The following is a 7,761-nucleotide window of genomic DNA, read 5'->3' as shown; positions in this document are numbered from 1 at the left end:
GTTCCAACTCCGATTAATATGGATAAGTTGCATTGCACTATATCTGCCATGTCATTCATATCATCTTGATCATGCTGGATCTTCTTTATCCATAGTAGTAAGACTTGCATGGGTTGTGTGTTTCAGCATTTGCTTCTTCCCGGATAGGATCACGAAGTGGTGTTGTGAGATACGACGAGTTCTCCGACAAGTTCTTCTCGCAGCTTTCCACAGGCGAGCCCACCCCTTCACCTATTTTACTTTTACATGCTCTTTTGATCTATTGCTATCCTTGTGTTGCGATTCTGTTGTGTCACGTGTCCTATCCACCTGTTACCTATATGTCCGAGATACACCTCCTCGCCCTACCTATTGTTTGTTGTTTGCCAGCTTTGCGAGTCGTAGGCGAGTTTAGGGTCTTGTTGATATCTCGAGATGTTCGGGATATCTTGTTGGGAGGTTATCACATGCTATATCTTTTGTTGGAGATAATCACACTTTACTTTATTGTTAACAACTAAAATTGTAAGCAGAGGCATCTGTGAGCCCCTTTGCGAAAGCATCGGAACTTTGACTCGCTAATGTCCCCTAGGACCCGAGTTCTTGTTATCTGTTCCGAGATTGAGCGCTCTACCCGTACGTGGGGGAATGGGACCCCCATCACCCACTACCTTTCCTCGAGTCTGTTTAATTGGGAGCCACAACCTTGGTTTTATTTGCCCATATGCACGATGCACGATTTACTTCCTGTTGCCTTCGGGTGTTTATTTCTGTACTGTACTCATAACGCGGGACTCCTTATCCTTGGCCGGTCGTTAGTGCCCGCCTTGGAAGCCGTCGCAAACCTCTGGGTCCGTATCGGAGTACGGCCGAACTTCGTCACGGGTAGCTTAGTTGGGTGGCTCCCATTAAACTTTCTCTTGCATTGGGAACGGTCTTGTTGTGAGACTCCACCTGTAGTAAGTGGGTTCGAGCATGCGTATGGTTACATTTGGGCAACCCCTGCAGGGTGTACATCTTATCGATAAGCCGTGTCCGCGGTTATGGACGACTTCGAATTGTATAGCTTGATCATAGAACAACTTACACCTTATTTCCTGTTGTTAATAATTTGCTAATAAAACTCTTTCAAAAGTGTGTGTGCCTTTGCAATACCTCTTGGCGAAGGGGGATCGCATTGGCTGGGTTATGTTTGTGTAGTATTTATCTGTTACCTTGTGCGCTCTCTTATCTTCTCTGAGTAGACGGATGTTGTAGCGTGTCTCTATTGGATAGTAGCTTTGCTGCCGCTAACTCCACATATAGCCGGGTGAAATTTATACCGCCCACCAGCGAGCATAGCTGGTCTTGTCTCGCAAGTACGTGCCAATGGTACTTACCCTCGCCTTCCTTTCTTTTTGTCTCCTCCCCCTTTTGTCGGCAACCGATGGCCCGACTTTGACAGGTACGAGATGACGACGTTAGCAAGGTTACCCTTCCGGCTTGGCCTGGGCAGGGTTATGGACGCCACTGGTTATCTTCAGGACTCTTAGTCCAATTTGTATCTTGTCCGTACTCGGACGCATTTGATCTTCTGTATGATTTGGATCTTTGTATGTATCTATTTGTATCTTGACTCGTTGGAGTCGTTGTTGTAATATATGTATCTTGTGGGCTCTATTGTAATCTTGTTGTAATGTTACCGCTCGTGTTAATTCCTCTGGCATCACGTGTGTGATTCTTCGCGCACGTCGTGTCGGAGGGCGTCTCTGAATCGATATCATGCGGATTTCGGCGGGTTCGCTGGGATCCTCATGGTACCGGTTCCGGGGCGTCACAAGTTGGTATCAGAGCTCAGGTTGACGATACCCCACTAGTCCAGCCTGTAGGATAACCTTGCCAACGGTCGTTGAGTTTAGAGTGTCAAAACTATTTTCTAAAATTCGTTGGATAGATCTGATTAGCTCTGATTTTCTTCTTATCCCTATGCTTTCTCCTCTTATCTATGCGAGTTTTGAGTCTTCTCTCTTATCTGAGTTTTCCGAGTCTTAGGTCTCTACGTGTGTTGGACGATCTATGCCTTTCACCTAATAGGACCGCTCTCTGAAGACTTCCGACAGAAGAACGTCACCGGCGGCTACCTCCATCTGCTCCGTTGACATCAACTATGTGTTTGTGATCCTTCTTCAAATCTATGTGCTTTGACCCCGTCGAATCTCCGCTAACGACGCTTGTCGAGATCGCCAATCTGAATTTCGGGAGTTGGTTACACGATTCTCCTATTCATGTGCAGAGTAATACTTCGAGTGCGGGATGGAGTCATGACCATACCGACTACTCTTATTATTCGCTCTTGTTACGATGAATTGGTGGATCCATGTGCCTATTGTTCCTTCCTTTGTTTCTCCGGAGTCATCATCATCGACGGAAGAACGACTTCTTGTTGGTGGTGTCGCCGATCAAGCAGGAGCAAGACTTCTTGTTAGTGGTGTCGAGGAGTTCGACACTTCGCCTGAAGATCCGATAGTTCACCTCTCTCCCCTGTACCTTGAGGTGGAACCTCGGGGCGAGGTTCCTTGTTAGTGGTGTCGATTGTAACGACCCGAAAAACAAAAAAAACCCTATATTAGTTTTTCTTCGCCGCTCGTTTTTCCGTGTCGTTCCGAAAAGTCATCATCATTATGCATACATCATATACAGGGTTTTGACAAAATAAAATATATTTAAATAAAACCTATTTAGTTTTTACTCTTGTATGGTTTTATAAATCCCTCCCTGGTGTCTCTTCATTTTTCAAAAACCCAAAAATCTAGTTTGTTTTTGGTTTGTCTTTCAAATGGTTTCAGAACCAGTTTTCAAATCAAGGGCTTGACTTCTTTTTCTTTCTCCACTTCTTCATATTCTTTTCTTCCTTCCTTTGTGTTTCCTTCTATCAAATTCTAATCAAAGAAATCCACAGTTTTAGTTTTTGTTAAAAGGGTTGGCTGACTCCCATTGGCCACCGTTCCTTTTCCAGTATCTTCAGCCACCAAGACTATCAGGAGCGATGCCTTTTTCTCCTTTTTGCCTCACAAGAGAAACGTGAGTTGCTGTCACTAAGCTCAACCACCACGCTGCTTCTCTTTTCCCCTGTTTAATCCTCTCTACAAGCGCTGCAGGAACCCTAGCCTCCTCCATCTTCCCTCCTCACGCCGCCACTAATTTCTCCCTCTCTCTCACCAAAGGATGCAGCGAAAAGTTCAGTCAAATTCAGTTTAGCACGACCGGAGCCAATCCCCAACTACTCCACCGTTCCTTGCCGTCGTTCACAGCGCCGAGCAGCGGGATGGACTCGCCATGATCTCCTCTTCGTCCTCGTCACCTTCAAGGAGCCGGAGCTGCTCTGAATGGACAAGGCCATCCTCGACCTCCACTCCGGCCGCCGGCGTCTTCAACCATCTGCGATCACTCAGTGCTCCTCTGTCGTCGTCGTCTGCACCCAGAGAGCATGGTGAGCATCCTCTTCCAATTCCCCCTCTCCCCCCCCGTCTCGTTTAAGCTCCGAAACTCGGCCTCCCCTTCCGTCCACCGCGGGATGCTGTCACCTATTTTCTATAGTTCGTCAGTTCGTCAGTACAGTGCACACCTTCTATATCCGTGTCAAACTTACTGCAGCCAGTTCCTGTCACCAAGACGCTGCAGTTCTTCTGATTTGTTCCATTTGATTCATTGGGAGAGTCCTGGTTCGATCCCGGTTTCAATTCCCCAGCTCGCTGCATGTCCTGTGTTTGCTCGTGTCAGCCGAGCCTCTCCAATTCAGCTCGCCATGTCCCTGATCCCTTTCGCTGCACATCACTAATCGATCCCAACTTCACTGCCACTTGTTTCCTTGCTAGACAGCAGTACAGCGCCACCATTTGTTCACTTTTCATCGCCACCAGGATACACAGAAGTCGTTGCACCACTCCTGAACGTTTTGTTCATTTTCTTTCAGCTAGCACATCTTGCAAATCATCAATCCATCCAGCAGCCTGCTAGTTTGCTTGTTTAGCTAGCTATGCATAACATGAAACGATCCAGATCGTTGTCTGCTAGCTTGTGTATATAACGGCACACATCATTCTTTTACCATCTCATGTTCCAGATTTTAGCATCTATCCAGATTCAGTTAAATAAAAATGACACTTTCAGTTATGTGTAGCTCGACTGGAATTTCTGTTCTGTTGCCCACCTTCTGCTTTACCTGTTTCCGTTCCAGTTTTCAGCATACACTCTGTTTCAGTTTTCAGTTTCATCAAGTTGTAGCATAGATCTGCCCAAAAACTTTTCCACTAAGTTTCTATCACAAATCGATCACCAGCCCAGTGGCAAGCTACACGAGATCTGATCAAGCAGACCTTGTTTTCAAATCCCAGCAGAGTCAGTTCTCGTTTTGTTCATGCCGGGGTTTTCCTCTGTATCAGGTGCAGTTCAGTTAACACATGTTCATTTCTTTTGGTAAAGGTTCAGCTTTTCTGAAACCTTGCCTCACTATGTATGGGCTCTTTAATATTTCAAATACATGTACCAGATCGATTGGTTTTTCCTTCTATTCAATCAGGATGTCCAGGGATCGAATTCCTGTAGCCTCTGGTTTAAAATAAAACCCTTTTTCTTTCTTCTGTTTTGTTTTTCGGATTATCAAAATGTGTGTAGTCTTTGAAACTTGGAAATTCCATATAATTAACGGCCATCCATATAATTGTTCGCATCCCGCATCATGTTGTTCCGTTATAGTTTGCATCGCACCTAATAATTAAACACGGAGTATTTGGGAATTACCGGCTACGGTTCCTCGCTCCGATTAATATTGAAGTAGCGAACCCCTGCCATGTTGTGCCATGCTAATGAACACTTAACTTTGTCGGTAGGAAATGCAACTCCAACCCTAATGAGTTTGTCCGGGGTTCCAACTCCGATTAATATGGATAAGTTGCATTGCACTATATCTGCCATGTCATTCATATCATCTTGATCATGCTGGATCTTCTTTATCCATAGTAGTAAGACTTGCATGGGTTGTGTGTTTCAGCATTTGCTTCTTCCCGGATAGGATCACGAAGTGGTGTTGTGAGATACGACGAGTTCTCCGACAAGTTCTTCTGCAGCTTTCCACAGGCGAGCCCACCCCTTCACCTATTTTACTTTTACATGCTCTTTTGATCTATTGCTATCCTTGTGTTGCGATTCTGTTGTGTCACGTGTCCTATCCACCTGTTACCTATATGTCCGAGATACACCTCCTCGCCCTACCTATTGTTTGTTGTTTGCCAGCTTTGCGAGTCGTAGGCGAGTTTAGGGTCTTGTTGATATCTCGAGATGTTCGGGATATCTTGTTGGGAGGTTATCACATGCTATATCTTTTGTTGGAGATAATCACACTTTACTTTATTGTTAACAACTAAAATTGTAAGCAGAGGCATCTGTGAGCCCCTTTGCGAAAGCATCGGAACTTTGACTCGCTAATGTCCCCTAGGACCCGAGTTCTTGTTATCTGTTCCGAGATTGAGCGCTCTACCCGTACGTGGGGGAATGGGACCCCCATCACCCACTACCTTTCCTCGAGTCTGTTTAATTGGGAGCCACAACCTTGGTTTTATTTGCCCATATGCACGATGCACGATTTACTTCCTGTTGCCTTCGGGTGTTTATTTCTGTACTGTACTCATAACGCGGGACTCCTTATCCTTGGCCGGTCGTTAGTGCCCGCCTTGGAAGCCGTCGCAAACCTCTGGGTCCGTATCGGAGTACGGCCGAACTTCGTCACGGGTAGCTTAGTTGGGTGGCTCCCATTAAACTTTCTCTTGCATTGGGAACGGTCTTGTTGTGAGACTCCACCTGTAGTAAGTGGGTTCGAGCATGCGTATGGTTACATTTGGGCAACCCCTGCAGGGTGTACATCTTATCGATAAGCCGTGTCCGCGGTTATGGACGACTTCGAATTGTATAGCTTGATCATAGAACAACTTACACCTTATTTCCTGTTGTTAATAATTTGCTAATAAAACTCTTTCAAAAGTGTGTGTGCCTTTGCAATACCTCTTGGCGAAGGGGGATCGCATTGGCTGGGTTATGTTTGTGTAGTATTTATCTGTTACCTTGTGCGCTCTCTTATCTTCTCTGAGTAGACGGATGTTGTAGCGTGTCTCTATTGGATAGTAGCTTTGCTGCCGCTAACTCCACATATAGCCGGGTGAAATTTATACCGCCCACCAGCGAGCATAGCTGGTCTTGTCTCGCAAGTACGTGCCAATGGTACTTACCCTCGCCTTCCTTTCTTTTTGTCTCCTCCCCCTTTTGTCGGCAACCGATGGCCCGACTTTGACAGGTACGAGATGACGACGTTAGCAAGGTTACCCTTCCGGCTTGGCCTGGGCAGGGTTATGGACGCCACTGGTTATCTTCAGGACTCTTAGTCCAATTTGTATCTTGTCCGTACTCGGACGCATTTGATCTTCTGTATGATTTGGATCTTTGTATGTATCTATTTGTATCTTGACTCGTTGGAGTCGTTGTTGTAATATATGTATCTTGTGGGCTCTATTGTAATCTTGTTGTAATGTTACCGCTCGTGTTAATTCCTCTGGCATCACGTGTGTGATTCTTCGCGCACGTCGTGTCGGAGGGCGTCTCTGAATCGATATCATGCGGATTTCGGCGGGTTCGCTGGGATCCTCATGGTACCGGTTCCGGGGCGTCACACCACCCGAAGGGTAAGAAATGTTTAACTGTATAAGTGGATTGCCTAGACCTGCGTTGGCTAGTCCATGAAGCTTGACATGGTGTCAGAGCCAGGGTCTCGAGTTCGAGTCCTGGCTTTCGCAATTTATCCTAAAATTGTTGTTGCCCCCTCGGAGTCCACGTATATGCCTCTTGAGCTATACCTCTGAGTCTTTCCACATGTTGACTTGTCTCCGATCACACGTGAGGGGGGTGTTAAATTGTATAAGTGGATTGCCGCCCTTGTGATCAGTTCGGACTTTTGGTTGTGTTGGTAGTGCATTAAGCTTGACAAGAAAGAAATGCCTTTTTATAGCTAACCCCAAGTTTGGTAACATTTGCAAAATAGGTATCAGATGCAGCTATCCATTCAGTAGAAGAATTTGCATTTTAGAGTTGAAGGTTCATAATCTCTTCTCTACTATTGATAGTAAAGGGTACACATGGTATTTGTTTACCTCATTTTCGCGTTCTAAAAAAGGTACGCCATATGGTTGTGCTAAGTTAAAATGATTTAAGTCTGTTCAAGTTTATCGAAAGTTATACTACCAACATCTAAAACATCAATATAGGTTCATATATTACAAAAGATATTTAGATTTTCTTTTCTCGAACACATGCCTAGTCGTGCATCATTATATATTAGAGCATACAGGGTTGTAGCAAGGCTACAAAAAACTGAGAAAGCAAAAAGAAAGAACTATACAGGGGACTACAGGCAGCTAACTTTGCTAGGCCTGCAGGTGCTAAATCATATATATATATGAGGTTGTAGATATTAGTCGTAAACTTACTCAAACTTAAATAACACTGAATTAGAAAAAAGATAACCTGAGTTATTTTGAATGAGGGGACGTCACAATCACTAATCAAAGATAATTGTGGGAAACTGAAATCTATTCAAGAAAATGGGAGAAATAATGTATCAAAAACAAAATTAATTATACCATTTTGCAGATTGTTCACCGATATAAACAAAGAACTGTTTGATCTGCATGTAGGTACATCCAATCAACGCTTTTTCCCCGATCTCTAGAAAATATAAGCTACGCATGTAATTACAAA

At 44.7% G+C, this 7,761-nt stretch overlaps 1 long non-coding RNA gene across 1 annotated transcript; it reads left to right on the top strand.

Moving 5' to 3' along the window:
• Nucleotides 1-3,031: 3,031 nt before the first annotated feature.
• LOC127293181 (uncharacterized) lies at nucleotides 3,032-6,541 on the top strand. Its single transcript, XR_011742612.1, has 3 exons — nucleotides 3,032-3,448; nucleotides 5,009-5,094; nucleotides 6,305-6,541. It is a non-coding gene; the product is annotated as an uncharacterized lncRNA (long non-coding RNA).
• The last annotated feature ends 1,220 nt before the right edge of the window (nucleotides 6,542-7,761 follow it).

This window comes from Lolium perenne, chromosome 4, assembly GCF_019359855.2.
Source record: "Lolium perenne isolate Kyuss_39 chromosome 4, Kyuss_2.0, whole genome shotgun sequence".
NCBI lineage: Eukaryota > Viridiplantae > Streptophyta > Magnoliopsida > Poales > Poaceae > Lolium > Lolium perenne.
The sequence above is the reverse complement of the archived record's forward strand: the minus strand, read 5'-3'. Positions and strand labels throughout refer to the sequence as shown.